Source organism: Arvicanthis niloticus, chromosome 6, assembly GCF_011762505.2.
Source record: "Arvicanthis niloticus isolate mArvNil1 chromosome 6, mArvNil1.pat.X, whole genome shotgun sequence".
Classification (NCBI taxonomy): domain Eukaryota; kingdom Metazoa; phylum Chordata; class Mammalia; order Rodentia; family Muridae; genus Arvicanthis; species Arvicanthis niloticus.
The window spans coordinates 77,373,190-77,390,892 of NC_047663.1; the positions used below are offsets into that span (position 1 = coordinate 77,373,190).

The 17,703-nt window shown below is 40.5% G+C and overlaps 1 protein-coding gene and 1 long non-coding RNA gene across 11 annotated transcripts in view; one reads left to right on the plus strand and one right to left on the minus strand.

Moving 5' to 3' along the window:
• Positions 1–17,703, minus strand: part of Atp10b (ATPase phospholipid transporting 10B (putative)) — a 281,854-nt gene that overhangs the window by 102,576 nt on the left and 161,575 nt on the right. The window lies entirely within an intron of this gene.
• The window catches only part of LOC143442832 (uncharacterized), a 139,080-nt gene continuing 128,467 nt past the window's right edge, over positions 7,091–17,703 (plus strand). For 5 of the 9 annotated variants that reach the window (XR_013111350.1, XR_013111349.1, XR_013111353.1 and 2 more), the window contains exon 1: positions 7,275–7,412. This is a non-coding gene — a long non-coding RNA (uncharacterized LOC143442832). The other 4 variants (XR_013111351.1, XR_013111356.1, XR_013111355.1 and 1 more) reach the window with 3 other exon arrangements.

Below are 17,703 nucleotides of genomic sequence, written 5' to 3' on the forward strand. Positions count from 1 at the left end.
TCTCTCTCTCCTTTTCTTTCCATCTTTCTGTTTGCTGTTGTTTTTCTCCCCAAGATCTTTAAATGAGAATGGAAAGTGGAAAGAGGCAAAATGATATTTTTCTAGGACACCTGGACGTGACATGATTGGGCTGTGGTAACCAGTGCTAGTATCATAAACATCAGCTGGCCTTTTCTAATCTCTTTGGCTTGGGGATCATAACTTCATTTGGTAGCTCTAAAAACGGAGTGCCTAGCCACGAAAAATATTCTTCCTAGATGGCTGATTTGACTATTACTATGTTTGGATCATGACATGTCTAGGGTAGTAGTTCTCAACCTGTGAGTTGTAACTCCTTTGAAAAACCTCTGACTCCAAAAAATATTTACATTATGATTTATAATGGTAGCAAGATTATAGCTATAAAGTAGCAATGAAAACAAATTTGGGGTCCACAACATAGGAATTATATTCAAGGGTTGCAGCATTAGGAACCCTGAGAAGCACTGTTCTGAGGGATGCCTGTGCTCCTGATGGCTCCAGCTCCAGCTCCAGTCAATGAATTAGCTCCTTAATGCATTTGTATTGTGAAGGCTTTATTGTGGGGTGCTGAAAATTAGAGGAGGACCCTTTTTGAAGATAAAGTAGGTCTCTGGGCTGTAACTTGTTTTGGCCGTGGCCCGTGTGATCTTCTCTTTTTGCTTCCTAACCATCAGAGAATGAAGGAGAGAGGCTGGAGCCCAGCTCCATTGGGTTTAGGACCTGAAGGAGGATGTGTAGAGTCTGTGAAAGAAGACTTGGACCAAGGAGTGCAGTTCATACACTCTGGTATGGAAACAACCCACACCCACAGTGACACACCTTTATTCATATATCTATTTTTTAATAGCTGAAAAGGTTTTACATTCATTTTCTCAAGAACAACCTCTTTTAAGAACCTCCTACATTCAACAATAATGTGCACACTGTATTTTTCCCTTCCATCTCCCCCTCAATCCCTGCTTTTTTCTGCTACCTACAATCTACCTGGCCTCAGCAAGCAGTTAATATCTAACTCAGCACACTGGTACATAGCCAACTGTCTATAGTTGGCAGCAATTGCGGTTACAGTATAAAGAGGTGATAGACTACATATCCAGAAAATTCTGATTTAATTATGGGCACCTACTGTCTTCCCACATCCTGATCAGGAGATCTAGTTCCTTTAATGCCAAGGGCTCCCAGCAAATTAGAAACCCGAGACAGTTTCTCACTCTTGTTTTGAACATCTCTGAATGTTCCCATTTATTCTTGGAACCAACGATCCAGCAAGACCTTTCTCAATTTTTGGCAATCACCTAACTGTTGTTTGGAACAGTTGCGTGGGCAAATTGTTGTCCAAGCCAAGTTCCCATTGGGAGAGAACATCTGGACATCAGCTGACATACCCAGACCAGGCCCTTGTGTTGACTCAACCAAAACATCCTTATTAACAAGCAGAGGAGTAGTGATCTCTTCTGCTCCCACGATCCTCAGAGATGAACAAGAGTGAGTCATGGCTGGAGCTTTTTTTTTTTTTTTTTTTTTTCTGATTCTAAGGAAAAATCAGTCACAGACAAAGTGTAAGTAAAAACTGTTAATAACAAAGCCAAAAAAATGCAAACACAAGGCAAAAGTGAACCAAGTGATCCCTCCGGAAAGGCCAGGAGATTCTGCATGGACATCCTCACAGGTCCTTGCTATGTGGGGTCCCAGTTCTTTAGAAGGTAGGTTTTTTTTTTTTTAACCCTTGTAGGCCCTTCCTAGAAGAGTCTTGACCAACTGCCAAAGCCTTTATACTGTGCTCCTTCCACCACAAAGTTCTGCCTAAGCACATGGAGTTTGGTGGTTTGAGTGTGAACAGACCCATAGGGAAATAATTTGGAACACTTGGTCTTTAGTTGATGAAATTATTTAAGAAGGATTAGGAGGTATGGCCTTGTTGGAGATGTGTCATTGGGTGAGATTTGAGGCTCACAGTCCCATACCATTCCCAGTCTCTCTCTCTTTCCCTCCCTCTCCCTCTCCCTCTCCCTCTCCCTCTCCCTCTCCCTCTCCCTCTCCCTCTCCCTCTCCCTCTCCCTCTCCCTCTCCCTCTCCCTCTCCCTCTCCCTCTCCCTCTCCCTCTCCCTCTCCCTCTCCCTCTCCCTCTCCCTCTCCCTCTCCCTCTCCCTCTCCCTCTCCCTCTCCCTCTCCCTCTCCCTCTCCCTCTCCCTCTCCCTCTCCCTCTCCCTCTCCCTCTCCCTCTCCCTCTCCCTCTCCCTCTCCCTCTCCCTCTCCCTCTCCCTCTTCCTCCCCTTCCCCTCCCCCTCCCCCTCCCTTACCTCCACTTTCTATTTGTGGATCAGGATGTAAGTTCTTAGTCACTGCCTCATCATCTGTCATGCCTACCTCTCTACTGCCATGCTCCTGGCCATGGTGGACATGGGCTCTAATGCTCTGGGAGCTGAAGCTCCAAATTAAGTGCTCCTTTTATAAGTGGCCTTGGTCATGCATGGCAATGGGGCATGGAGCCAGGCAACCTTGGACTGAATTCCCTGAAACCATGAGCCAAAAGGAGGCTGCTTTGCAGAAGTTGTTTTTGTTGGGTATTTTGGTCACAGTCGCTCAAAGGTAACCAGCAATTGTAGAGCATGGTGCTCTGCTCCAGATCTCCCAGCTGCCCAGCTCTTTAACGGAATCTAAAACTAAACTCTCAAAGTTCCTCTAGACCAGTTCTGCTTGAAATCCTAGAAGCAAATATTTCAAAGATGATACACTTAGTGAAGTTAGAAGCTGTATATAATGGTCTTTTTCACTTACTGGGCTCATGGGATTATTTTCTCTTGAATAAATACATGACTTAATGTCAGTTGTTATTAATCTTACAATGAACAAACCAGGCTGCTATTGTAAATCTGATCACTTAGCAGGAAAAAAAGTAAGCTCCATTTGTAGTTTAAATGATAGTATTTTACTTTCCTGACGCTCACATGTCCTGATCCTCATTCTCCTCCTTTAATCAATCTGAATAATATATTTTTTTCAATCTACAGATCCCAGAGCTGTAGAGAGCTCTTCAGAGACTACATAAACCCCTGTATCAGCTATGAAAAAACTAAATGTAATTACAGATGCCCATCATAATGGGACCAAAAGCAATATTATGACATTTTGGAAGCCAGAAAGAATATTGTGTGTCTTCTTTCTCATTATGAAAAGATATGCTGCTTTCATGGGTTCCTTTTCATTGCAAAGGCAAAGGAAATGAAAAGATAATTCATGAACAGAGTTGAAAATGCAAATGAGAAATCTTGCCTTGGTTAATAGCATACACATCAGAGACCTCTCTTGTTTGGGTGGCAAGGCCTTTTAAAATAAAGATATTGGACTGATACAGGAGATGCATGTTTTGTTTGTGGGGTAGCTTCAAACCCCTCTTTGTCATAATCACATTTTTATTTTTAATAACAGACTGGGCCTTGAGGTACAGGGCCATAATTCTAGCTACTCAAGAGCCTGAAGAAGGAGGACCACAATGTTAAGGCTATATGTGGGCTATGGAGTATGTTCAAGGCCACTTCAGGCAACTTAGAGAAGGTCAGCCACAAAACAAAAGTTAAAATCAGGGGTTAAAAGGGGAATGCAGCCTAGTGGTACAGGGCTTGCTTACCACCTGTAAGGTCCTGGACTTCATTCCTACAAATATGTAAAGAAAGAAGTATGATAATCTCCCTTAAATATAAAGCAGATGAGGGCTGGGGATATTGTTCATTCAGAGGCTATTTGCCTTGTACACATGAAGGTCTTGGATTTAATCCCCAGCAGCGGGGAGGAGAGAAACCAGATATAAACAGTGGGTGTCAAATTAATGAAGGAAAGCTTGATAAAGAATTGGATACTTTCATAATTTTAAAGAATAATAATATTGGAAAATCTGGACATCTTGTGCCTTTCTGATATGACATAAAGAGAACATGACATCACTTATGAGTCAAAAACATTATTTTAAAAACCCTCAAATTAGGGGTTAGTTCACAAAATTACTAGCCTGTGCTTTTAAAGTGTCACAGATCAAAGAAAGCTGTGGTACTGCTTGCGAGAGAGGGAAGTTTAAAAGCTAAATAGAATATTATTCTGAATGGGGTTCTTGGCTGGAGGGCAGAAGATACATGAATTTTCAGGAACAGGGCATGATGGGTCATACCTAATACTCTAGCACTGAGGAGACTGAGACAAGAGGATTTAGAATTCAAAGCCAGTGTGGGATACATGGTCAGCCCCTGTCTCAACATCAAGAACAAAATCATAAGAAATCCTAAAGAAATAAAGACTTGCTTCCATGTATTAAGAAAATACAAGCATCATTAGGAAAATGGGTGAAATTTGAAAACAAAGTGCTGATTAGGTCATATAGTAATGTAGTAATGATAATTATTTTACTTGGGCTATTTTCAGCGATTACAAGTTGGATATATAAAAACATTCTTACTATTAGGAAATTCATTCTAACCTAAGAATGGGGACTGCACAATGGTTCATAAAAATGTGTTTCCTATGAACATGGACATGCTTGTACACACACGGATTTGCTGAACTGGAGGAGTCTCCTTGAAAGCAACATTATTTAAAGCATTCTCTAAACAGCATGTAAAGAGAAAAGGTAGGCAGGTTAGGGAATGATGCTGCACGGACGGCTGGATCTTGAAGCAGAAATTGGAATTTCTTCAGAGGTCAAGAAACTTGGCCACTCACAGTGGCAGAGGCCAGAGGCAGAGACTAGAAAGTCTGGGCTGGATCAGATGACTAGTTAAGCATTTACGCTGTGAGGAAGAGGAGGGGGAGTCCTAACAAGTGATAGGCAGATGTATGGTATGATGGGATGGAGGAGGTGAACTGAGGAGATGAGCTGAGGGACTGAGGCGGAAGGCTGGCAGGTAGCTCCGTAGCTTTCCACCCCGCTTATGTGCTTCTCAGTTATGTGCTTCTTCCCAACAGTGGAACAGGAAACAGAACTGTGTGATGTTTTATCTGAGGTGTGGTTTATTGCTGCTCTCAGAACGGTAGGGAAGGGCATATCTGACTGCTCAAGGTCCTCCCTGTTGTAAAGTTGTGTCTCTCTCCACTTTAAAGGGTGCCTCCCATTACCAGTAAACTGGAGGATTACCTAGCCTCATTAGTTTATGCACAAAACCACCCTGCCTTGAAGGACCAGAATTATTTTTCTCTATGCAGAATCTCTTCTAGATGGTAGGGGGCATTCTCGTGAGGTGTTCATTAGTCTAGCCTAGTACATTCATTAAAAAGGAATGTTATTTCTCAGACCTTAACTTCCTTGTTTTGCCAGCCCCATACTTCTTATTGATTTTTTTCTTTTTCCTTTCCTTTCCTTTCCTTTCCTTTCCTTTCCTTTCCTTTCCTTTCCTTTCCTTTCCTTTCCTTTCCTTTCCTTTCCTTTTCTTTCAGCTTCAGCATACTTCATTGTTTCACGTAGGGAGTCAACTAGTTATTCATGGAATCAACAGGTGCTTATTGGACTCTTGCTTTGAACAGGATGAGTAAGACCCACATGGGCATCTTTCTCCTGAAGTTACTTTACTGTATTGAGAAATTGTAAGTAACTATTTATAGCAGCAAACATGTATATTCCCCAGCGAAGAGGAGCTTGCAAAGGAAGGCTGGCAGTGACATCACACTCAGGGAGGATGTGACTTTGTTTCTTAGGAGGTGGAGCTTCTGTGAGGTCAGGAGATCAATGGGAGGCAGCTAGGGAGGGGTGTGCAGGTGGTGTGTGAGTGAGAAGGGTTGGGGGCAGAAGGCTCATCAAGGGTTCTGAGAGGCAGTGGTCATACGGGGTTTGGGAAAGAAATGGAAAATAAGTCAAGATGGCTAGAATGTAGAATAAGAAAAGCTAGAGACTGGCATTCCTTTTCATATTATAACTTTCTAACCTATGTACTAAAAAGTACAAATTGGGCAGGACCATTAAGAGGAAAGAAGAACCCTAAAATTAAATTTAAACTCAATTTCTTGGGCCAGAGAGATAGCTCAGTTTATAAAGGGCTTGCTCTGTGACCATAAATACCTGGGTTCAACTTCTAGAACCCGCACAAAAATCTGTGGGGTGACTGGTTGGTTGGCTCACTTACAATCTCAACACTGGGAAGACAGAAACTGGAGGAACCTTGGGGCTTGCTGGTCATCCAGCCTTAGCCCAAAGAGCAAGTCCCAGGTTCCAGTGAGAATCCGTGTCTCAAAAGGATAGTAACATAAAATAATAAATGATGGATAGCTCTCTTGAGGAACAACATTTGTTATTGATCCCTGGCATCCATGTATATGTGCACACATGAACATGCACACTCACAATATACCCTCAACCTCTTCAAACACATAAAAATATTACACATATCCCGATGTTGTTGTTTTTCGAAATAGGCTTTCTCTGTATAGCCCTGGCTGTCCTGTAAACTCTGTAAACAAGGCTGGCCTTGAACTCAGACATCTGCCTGCCTCTGCCTCCCGAGTGCTAGGTTTAAAGGCGTGCGCCACCACTGACCAGCCTATATTTCTTAATAAATAGTATACTATCCTGATATTTGAATTAGAATACAAGAAAGTTTAGACATCAGTAAGCCAGTAAGCAGGAATTTTCAAAGCACTCCATGCTGAGGGCTAAATGTGTGAATCTGAAAAAATACTTTTCTATCCAACACCTGGTTAACAAACAGTAGTCACCTTAGAAGAACGGATCTGGAGTAGGCATGTGGGCATAGCTTCAAGTCAACCATTTTATCAGTTACCCCTAAACTGCAATTGTTCTTGAATCACCTTCCTGTTTTCCAGCTTGGGCAAATACCATTTGTTTAATCAAATGAGATAGAATTTAAGTCCACTGGTTTTGAGGCTTAAATGTTGACTTTGACTATGTGTAAACTGAAATTAAGGAGTCTGATGTGGGTTTTAATGTCATAAGTAGGCACGAACAGGATCTGAATCCATTAAGATAAAACACTTAAAAGCTATTGGTCTATTACAGTATTGGTCAATACCATCTCCGTTTCTGCTGTCCTGGGAATAAGGTTCAGAGGCATTTTAATGTCCCATGAAGCCTGGAAGCTTGCCTATTAACAGGGAGGAAGCTCCTAACAGCTTTGGAAACTTTTCACCCCCACAGAAGGGTCAAAACAACCACATCAGCAGGTATTTATTAGCCTTGAAATAAATTAAAATTCAGCTAGCCCTGGCCCCTTTCATTATGCAAGTATTCAAGTATTCCTACCAGAGGAATGGTAGGAAAGAAATCTTAGTTAGCTTGTTTGTTTGTTTTGGTTTTTGTTTTGTTTTCCACATATTTTGATCGGATTCAACTTTTCTTTTTTGCATGTAGTCTTTTGCTTATTTTACAGGTGCAGAGATGGATGTCAGTGGGGAAGGTAAGAATGATTTCTCTCCAGAATATTTTCTTTCTTTCTAGTCTCTTTTAAAAAAAGCTATGTTTATTAGATGCCAAGATGTCCTTTTTTTTATGCCTGGTTTTGAGCATTTTAAACCTAGATTATATTACATAATTATTTATTATTTTTTTATTCTCAGAAACTATGATATAAATTTTAAGAAAATAGTTTCAGTTATAGAAGCATTTTCTAGAAGACAGAAGTCAGCACTGAAACGACTCCCTAGTTAGTTTTATGATTCTGAGACTGACCTAACCAACAATGTTTTCATGGGAATAGACTAGGCAAAGACCAAATAACTTACAATGATGCCTGGATAGGTAGAAACCTTAGAGGGAGCCCAGAGATCCATCTGTCTCTTCCTCCTTAGTTCTGGGATTACAAGTTTGTATCCTAACATCTGACTTTTTGAAAAATGTGGGTCCTGGGGACTGAATTTGAGTCCTCATGCCTGCAAAGCAAGCACTTCTGTGATGGAGTCATCTCCCCAGCCAGTTCTTTTCGGCACTAAAAATCTTCCCTGGGGGAAGAGCATGAGCTGTGACTGTTCCTTATTCACAGATGACAAAGCACATCTTATTATAATATAATTATAATATATTTTATAATATATAGTTATAATATATGACATATAATTATACTTAGGGTGCCATATGCTGATGTTGTCTAAGAGAGAAGAGGAAATACCACATTAGAATGAGTGCAAAGAAAAGAAGGGACTGCTGTCTTTGGTTGGAGAGAATAGGGCCTTTATGAGAGTGAAAAAGGAAGACTAGAGACCTTAAATAAAATTAACCAAAGGATACAGTTCTGCAGAAAATAACACAATATATGGGAGAAAAATGACTAAAAGGGAGACCTCTAAAGCTCCCCAAGTCACCAGCAGGCTATGCTCAGCCATCACTAGTTGAGTTAATGATTTTTATTTTCAGTAAATCTTACTCCAACAGATTTTAAAGGGACAATCACTCTTAAATAGACAAAAAGGTACTTCTAGCCTGTTGTGCTATACCCCATTTTAAAGTTCACTAGAACTCATGATGTCCCTGTTACCCAGCAAGTTGGCTTCCCATTTGGTATCCTTGGAGATCAGACCTCTCTCATCAGCTGGACCACAATGTCCCACTGTCTTTTCTCTTGCATTCTGGGTGTTACATCTTGCACGCTCCTAAAACTGAGGTTGTCTCTAAAGTTCAACTTGACTTTAGTAATCCCCATCTCTGCTATAGGGTCTCTGATGATCTAACATCCATCTCGACTCCCCTTCTTCTACTACAGGCAGTCTACTTTTAAGTTCCGTTCATATTTGCCTCCTAAATATTTTACAAAACAATGAGCTTCTAACTTCTTCTTGTATTGTTGCTCACTTCTTTTGCATGAAGCCTCCATATAGCTCCAGCTTATTGTTCTAATGAGGAAATCAGCCCACAACAGTTTTCTTCTTATAGCTTTGGAATTGTGTAAGATCTAGGTTTTAGATTCCACTGTTATCTATGTTGTGACTTCATATGGTCTAGGTGCCTTTGCCTACCTCTTTCCTTCTGGCTCTGTAGTCTCCAGATCCTACTGAGTGTGCGTGCCTAGACTTCTGGCTACTTCTCTTCCTTGAACATTCTTTGCTCATGCTGCTTGGCATATGAGTCAAAGTGGGAGAAGCTAAGTTAGGAACCAAATCAATGAACAAATTTCATTGGCTTAGAGTAACCTTTGAAGAGTTTGCAAGTGGAGGTGACTAGCCTCTATTCAGTGACTCAGGGATCCAAGTTCCCTTCACCTTGTAATTTCAACATGTTGTTTTATATATAGCCAGGTCAGGGACCCAGATGTTAACTATAGCACCCTGTTCATAGTCTAAAATCCATAGGCAGAACCAGCCTCTTTGCCTCATCCTGACTGCATTGGAGGCTTGATTACTTTGAAAGAACATGGACATTTAGGAAAGGAGTACAGTGAGGTCCACAGGAGCAGTGTGCAGTCGGACAACAGGATATGGGCATACCCATCTCTTTATTCTAGCCAATAGATATTCTACAATTTCTATTTCTATTCCGCCTCTCTGATACCAGAGTGATATATTCCAAATTGAACTCAAGCGATTAGCCCTGAAACACACTGACCTGAGGTAGTCCACTAATACTTAGACAACAGAAAATTCATATATGCTCCATGTACTAGACATTTCTTCAAGGCCATTATGGATTTCTTGAAAGAATTGGCTATCACAGGGTGAATGCGCCAGAAGGCAGGGTTCTTGGGTGAGTACAATGATTGGATAGATAGGATATATTCACATGCAAAGTTAGCTGGGTGGAAAAAAATCAATGGGGAATTGAATAAATGGCTGATATAGAGACTCTTAGAAATGGAAGGCATGATTCCTGAACAAGTAGAATTGGCAATTCAGTGAATCAGATTTGGATGTCTAGAGGCAAGCAAGGACCCGGAATGTGGCAGAATAGGTAACTGGGGAAGTTCTACTTTTCATCCTACCTAGGATTGTTCTGCATAAGGAGCTCTGGGGACAGAGGTGAGACCCTTACCTGCTTAACAATTGCATAGAAGTTACCACTCGGGACAAACCTGAAGCAACACAGTCTCCCGCACTCAGATGTCTGCTCTCTGTTGAAAACTGAAGCTGCTTTGTCCCAGTTTCCCTCCTAGTCTAACCTTGATTTCCCAGCTATCTATCCAATGGAAGATAAAAGATCAGGGGAAATTAAAAGACAATGCAGGCACTCTTTTCTTTGTATGAGACAGGTAAAATGAGCTGCATAATTTCATGTTAATATCCCTCCAGGCAGAAATGTGATTTCTCTTAAAAGTTGCTTTATAGATTCTTTTGGTTTGCTTTAATGGCAAAAATAATTAAGTTGTGTCTAATTAAAAGGGAATAAATTGCTCACCGATGTGGAATAAATCAGTGCTTAGTTGAAAGGTGGAGAAAGTTGTACGAAGTTCATCGGGCCACAAGCAATTAAAAGACAAGAGGTCAGATTGATTGACGAGACGTCCACGTGGAACAAGGCACACACTGATAAATGTATCCAGGAAAGGCTGAGGTGGGGGCAGCAGGGGACAGTTGGGAAGAGTTTTAACAAAGACAAATGAATTAACTACCTGTTTTTCGGCACAAAGAACTCGTGACCAGGCCTGTGAAGTAAACTGAAAAAAAAAAAAAAAATGTTCTAGGATGGCTGCTTCCAGAGGATCCTTCCTGAAGAGATGCTCTATGACCCCACACTGGGGACGAAGTCAAAGAATGGAAGAGGGAGAGGAAAAGGGAAGGGGAGGAGAGTTACTTAGGAAAGGCATGGAAAATCATAAATTAAAGCTAGGTGCTGGTGACTACCAGCAGAAGAGTGAAATGCTCACTTAAAATATATATGATATGGTAATAAGGTATAATGTCCGTCTGTGTAACCTTAAAATCGTTAATAAAAGTTTACAACATAGGGCCATTGACCTCAGATGATATCATTTGATTGGGAGGAGATGTCTCCAAGGCAAGGAGAAGAAACTGTCTCTTGGTTTAGCAAGGGGAAAGATACAAAGAGGACTGTGAGAAAGGCAGATGGGAGGAAGAAATGCAGCAAATGCTAGCCATTCCAACCACAGACCAAGTAGGGACAAGGGATTAGGACTCACACTGATCTTATGGGAATCCTTAAGATCAGGGTAGGCCAAGTGAAGCTGTCTGGTTTATTCATCTTACGTTTAGCTGTGTGACCCTGGGAGATCATCCCATGTGACTGTTTTCAGCCCTAGTTCCTTCCTTTATAAGACAAGGGAATTGCTATGGCCGGTGCATATTTCCTATGTTTTTATTCAGGCTCTCACCTTGGACAGCTTGATGAGAATCCTCACTCCTCCCCCCCCCCTTCCGTCCGCCCCCCTACCTCCAGATTATAGTCTTGGCTCTTTTTAGAGGAAAAAGGACCTCATAGGACATTGTTCTTTTTCCAGAAAGAAACATACTCTCATCCACTTTGCTTTGGCTAAATTACTCTACTTGCATATGTGTTTGGGTATGGACATTCTCATATTTTAAAAATCAACAACTAAACCCTCTCTCATCACTATCCTCTCATAACAAGATTTTAAAATAGCTCTCAAATTCTCATCTCAACACAAGGAAGAATCCCAAGAAGAACCCAGCTTTTCCTAGACATTGCCATGTGGCTATCTTAAGGATGCAAATCGCAGTTTGTCTCCAAAAAGGCTCATTATCTTTCCTGATACATCTGTGATATCCTTCCTTTGTATCTCCTGGAATGGCAGACTGCTCTCAGTTTGACTCATTTGTATTGAAACATGTCCAATTGATTCCAGCCACAAACACCTGTCAATTTTGTCTGTTCTTCTCTGGGTCTACTACTGTCCTGCCCACCCCACCCACCACACCACACCCTATCACACCCACCACACCCACCCCACTCCACCACATCACACCCTACCACATCCTACCACACTCAATCATACCCCACCTACCCCACCCCACACTACTCTACCCCACCACCCTCACCACACCCACCATACCACACCCTACAACACCCCACCACACTCCACACCCACCACACCCACTACACTCAACCCACCCCATCCCACCACACCACACCCACCTCAATCCACCCCACCACATCACATCACACCACACCTCCACCATACTCAACCCCACCACATCCCACCCTACCACACCACACCTCACCCCACTCCATCGCACACACTCTACCCCACCCCACCACACTATACTCTACCCCACCCTACCCTACCCCACCCCATCCCACCCCACCCCACCACACCACACCACACCACACCATACCACACCAGGTCATGCTTCTTTCTTGTTTCAGTTGCCTGAATATTATTGCAATTTGTTCCTTTCTTTTTAAGTAAGTTTTCTCTCACTCAGTTTGTTCTTCAGGTAAGTCAGAAAGATATTATCTAAGTGTAAATTCATTCAAGTTATCACCATACTACTCTTTCTTGGCTTTGAATGTTCCAAAATAAAATATAAGTAATATAACTTTAAATAAAACTTTAACATAATTTCAGAATGTTCTGCAACACATAGTCTGTCTTCCCAGCTTTTGCTTCATTATCTCCTGGTCACATTCTAATCTAGTCATGGGTCATTCTTTCCCTTTTATGTACATCTTTTCCTCAGCATCAATAGAGCACTTTGCATCCCTACATCCATTTGGAAATGTTCTTTCATGATTTTCTCATAAAAAAAAGTGTGATTGAATTATATTTCTCTGTCCTTAACTCATTTTAGCTTAGTCCTGTGTAATCAGCTATGTGCTTGTCTGAACTGAAAGCTTCTTTATGTCAGTCACACTCTACCCCAGTGCCTCCTGGGAAGAGTTACCACTACCCCACAGCCTCCTGGGAACAGTCACCACTCTACCCCACAGCCTCCTGGGAACAGTCACCACTCTACCACAGTGCCTCCTGGGAACAGTTACTACTACCCCAGAGCCTCCTGGGAAGAGTTACCACTTTACCCCAGTGCCTTCTGGGAACAATAATCATTTACATGTCCCAAGGTATAGTGACCAATGCTAAGAAGTGCCAGGTTTGTATGATGAATAAAAACCAATAATTTGAACTTAGCAATAACTTAAACATTTTCCAGAAACATCCTTACTATTGAACTTTTCTCCCCAAATAGTTCTTTGAGGTCAGTTTTGTCTGTGTGATAGTGATTCTTCTTAACATCAGGATGAAATTCTCCAATATTCCTGTGTATATGCATCAGAGTTTAAGGAACTTGAGACTTTGACTTGGGAGAACATTTTGAGAGGATAATATGAAGCATTGGAATGAAACAATTCAGAGAGCATAGTAACTAACATCAGTAAATCACATGTAATTCATTTATATAATAATATATGATTCAATTTCACCAAGGACCTAGTCCCTAGAAGTTTTTAATGTTTTCCTCTCTTGACACAACAAACTTGAAATTAATTTTCTTCATAGCTGACACTTGTTACAAAGCATTTAACAAAATTACTCTGATCTTATCACTTCTGTCCCCTGGGATCCCAGTGACTAAGAGACGAGTTTCAAGATAGAGGAATTAATTGGGAGGTGTGTGTGGCTTGTCCCCATTGCTTAGGATTATAAACCATTTACCCTTGCTCAGGATTCTAGTTGAAGGACTCACAGTAGGATGCTCCTATGTCTCAGTGAGCTCTTCCCCAGTACACTCAGGGCATGCTTCCTAATCACAATTCACAATCTTCACTGCTTCTTATCTTTTATTTCTCATATGCCCTCTCTATTTGTTCGTGAGCCTTTAGTTCCCTCTTCTCTTATAAGTGATTCGATATTTGTATCGACTGAAACTGAAATAGACTAGGTCATTTAGAAGAGCTTCAGAAATGAGTTTGCATTTGTATTGAATTATCATATAAGATGGACTCTGACTTAGGAAGTATGACTGTGGGTAAGTCAGAAGTTGAACATATTGTGCAGATGAATCTAATGCCCGTTTCTTCTGGAATAAGAGTAACAATAACATATGATGTATAATATAACATTATAACACTATATATGTAATATAGTTTATATATATATATATATATATATATATATATATATATATATATATATATAAAACCTGGGGGAATATTTTTAAAAATAATCTTTTGTGTTGCAAAGATAAAACAGAGTTCCTTCACATGAGATTCTCTCTCCGGTTATCCTATAAAATCTATATGATCCTATAAGAGAACATAGAATGTCCTATGATGGACTGGAGAGATTACTTAGCGGTTAAGAGCAGTGACTGGTCTTCCAGAGGTCCTGAGTTCAATTCCCAGCAACCACGTGGTGGCTCACAACTGTCTATAATGAAATTGCCCTCTTCTGGTATGTCTGAAGATAGTGGCAGTGTATTCATATATATAAACTAAATAAATCAGTCTTTAAAAAAAAAGTTTACTAATATTTTTTTAAAAAAGAATGTCATATGATGAGATCATAAACCTAACAAGAAGAAAAGAAAGTATTAAAAAAGGAATGTCAACAAGTGTAGATGACTTTATCACTTAAATACTCTTCTGGCCTACTTGGCAAGACTCTGGAGACAGAGAAAGCAGAATAGTCATGAGACTACTACCAGTAACCAGCACCCTCCAGGAAGATAGTAGGGTGGCCCCAGGCCAGATTGCATGAAAGGGACTTAGGGATGATGCATAGGCCTCCAGGAAATACATCTTCTTGAAGACCCAGTCTCCAAGGCCTTAATTTTCCCATTTTATTAAGCTCCAACTGCTGGCAAGAGATGCTTAGTGTCAGAAATGCACACTCTGATTATATTCTGGCTGAGGAAAGAGACACTGACACAATGCATTTCCTGATGTCCAGGGGACTTGGTACCCAGTTAGCCAGTTTTAGCATGTTATGGAGGCTTTACTATCTGATTCATGGTACAGAATCAGTGGTCTGTGTGGGGTCTTTTGACTTATTTTTCTGATACAGGAAATCAAAATCAAAGTGCAGGTAGCTGCATTTGACTGCCTATCCCACCCTTCAGTAATTTCATTTTGTCCTTTCACAAAAGGGTAATTTGATGAGTAGAAATGCATTTTCATATTTGCGATTCCTCTTAGAGCTGCTGAACAGTTAAGCTGATGTCTCACATCTCATATAGAATGGTTCCTGTAACAGGTGTTCCCCAATTACCGAGGCTGTAAATGTTGTATCCAGGGAACATTTCCATCTATAGACCGTAAGGCAAATGGCTTTGCTATCCATCAGTGTGAGGTGGACTATTGCTGAGCATAGAATCATATGGGGCAGTTTCTGATGGTAGCAGAAGGGATGATAGCTTTGGGGTAGGAGACATTAAAGGGTGTGTTGAGAAGAGAGGTAAACTGCAATTTTGATAAATAGAAATAAAATTTTTCTTCTCATCTGCTGGGTAGCTGTGGCTCTTATGTGTATCCTACATAGAGTTGGAAGTCTAATCAGGGGAGTATATCCTAACTAAAAGTTATGTGGAAAATGCCAACCAAACAAAGCTTGGAAATTATCTTGTAGACTAACAACCCTTAGGAAACTGAGGTTTGCACAGCGAATACCAGCATTGAGATAGCAAATAGTCAAATAATAAATACATGCTATAGAATAGGACAGCAGTCCAATGTATGCATGGGGACTCAGCATGTGACAGATGTAGCCTTGTGAGTCAGTATAGATGTATGAACTCAGACATATTGATCTCATTGATAACTAACCTAAATCGGTAATAACAAGTAGGAACAGTTTCACCTCTTATGGCATATAGAAGTAAATTAAAGGTATATCAAATACCTTCCTGAGGGAAGGAGGGATGGATTTAAAACACACCCAGGAGAGCAGCTTTATAATTCTGAGGCATGAAAGAAACGTTAAAGGCAAAGACATCAATAATTTGACTAAAGATTGATGAATCTGAACCACATTAAAATGTGGAAATGGCCAACAAGGCAGGAGAAAGATGAACAGTAGAAGCAGAAGAGGGAAACCCATGTGGCGCTGTACAAAGTCGTTCCTAGTTTCACTAGTAATCAGGGTCACACAAATTAAAACAATAAAGTGGTAACTGTCACGATACCAGACTGGCAAACAAAGTAAAGCCTAACGAATTTTAGATTTGGCAAAGATGAGGTACAACAGACACTTTCGTTTGCCAACTGCTATGGTACATTTGAAAGCAATTTAACTTTAGAAGGCAGGTTGAAAGTGCATATGCCCATAGTCCAGCATTTCTACTTCTAGTGAGTACCCTGGAGTAATCGATCCAAATGTGTACAAGGAGACATATTTGGAAATGTTAATTCCATCACCATTTAGGAAACTTATAAATGGAAGTATAAATATAGAAAGCAAAAAAAAAAAAAAGTGGTAACATAAATAGAATGGAATTCTGTATGGAAGACAGAAATAGACCATAGGAAATAGTAAGAATAGTGAGTCTCACTAAGAGTTATTAGTTTTCCTTTAGGTACCTCCATAAACATTGTGGATATTCACTTACAGTTTTCATGACAACCCCGTGATAGGGGCACTACTAGCCTCAGTGCTTTACACACGAGCAAAATAAGGTACAGAGAAATTAATTACCCACATATCTCCCAGTTGTTAGTGGCGAAATAGAACCACAGACCAGCTTTAGAGTTGCTACTTTAAATACTGCACTTGTCTCAGAAAACTAACAAAACTATTGTGATAGGTTAAATATTCAACTATGAATGTGATATATGGAGTATATTTTATTTAGTGTTAGGTTTACCTGCATTTAACAAAAGAGGCACAAACAAGGTGTTTACTTATGACATACAGCACTTTGAGAAGTTGGTAATCTAAGGCATATATGGGAGTTCCTAAGTCTCAAGGGACCAAGATTTCTCTGTTCCACTATCCTTAGAATTGCTGTTGAATGTTAAGAACCACAGGGCCCTGAGAACTTGATCCATCAGTCATGTTCCTTGCAAGCAGGGAAAAGAAAAAAGGGAGGACAGGCAAATGTACCCCTGCCAGAGCAGTCCCTCTGAAGATTTAAGGAATGGCTTCATGACCTAAAAGCTTTAATCTCATTGGCTACCCCTCTCTTTTCAAGAGAAGTTGGGGTATATAGTTCTTAAGTTAGATACATTGTTACCTTGAATGAACTCTATGTTCTATATAGAAAAAAGGAAATACTGAACAGTTAAGTTTCTGCTATAAATATCACATATATAATTATATACATAATGTACCAAACAAAAATTATATTATTGTAATGTAAAGATAACCTTGAATATAACCTTACTTTGGTCTAGCATCTTCTTGACACATAGGCTAGGTCACATGTTATAGAACTCTGTCTCCTCTGTCCCAAACCTATAAGGTCAAGGGATTGCCTTTATTTTTCAGGAATAGAAGGATGCCTTCTTTCAGGACCCATGATGCTTTTCATAGAGACTTTATCTGTCTCAGTATTCTGAGAAGTGAGGAAAACTAAAGGTTCTTTCTCTATAAGATCACTGTCAAGGTATCTGCACTATCCCTCCTATAAAACCTCTTCTCTGCACCCAAAGGCTTGCTTTCTCCCCTTCAGTGCCTCAATGCAGCTGCCTATGCCTAACTCTCCCGATATAGCATGTCTGAGAGCAGTTCACTCAGCATCCTTTTTTTAAAGCTTGCCTTCTTTTATTAATAAAAAATACATAAATAAGTAGCCACTGTTAGGAAAAGTGACCTCAAATTTTTTAATGAGCCAAACAAAACCACAAACCTG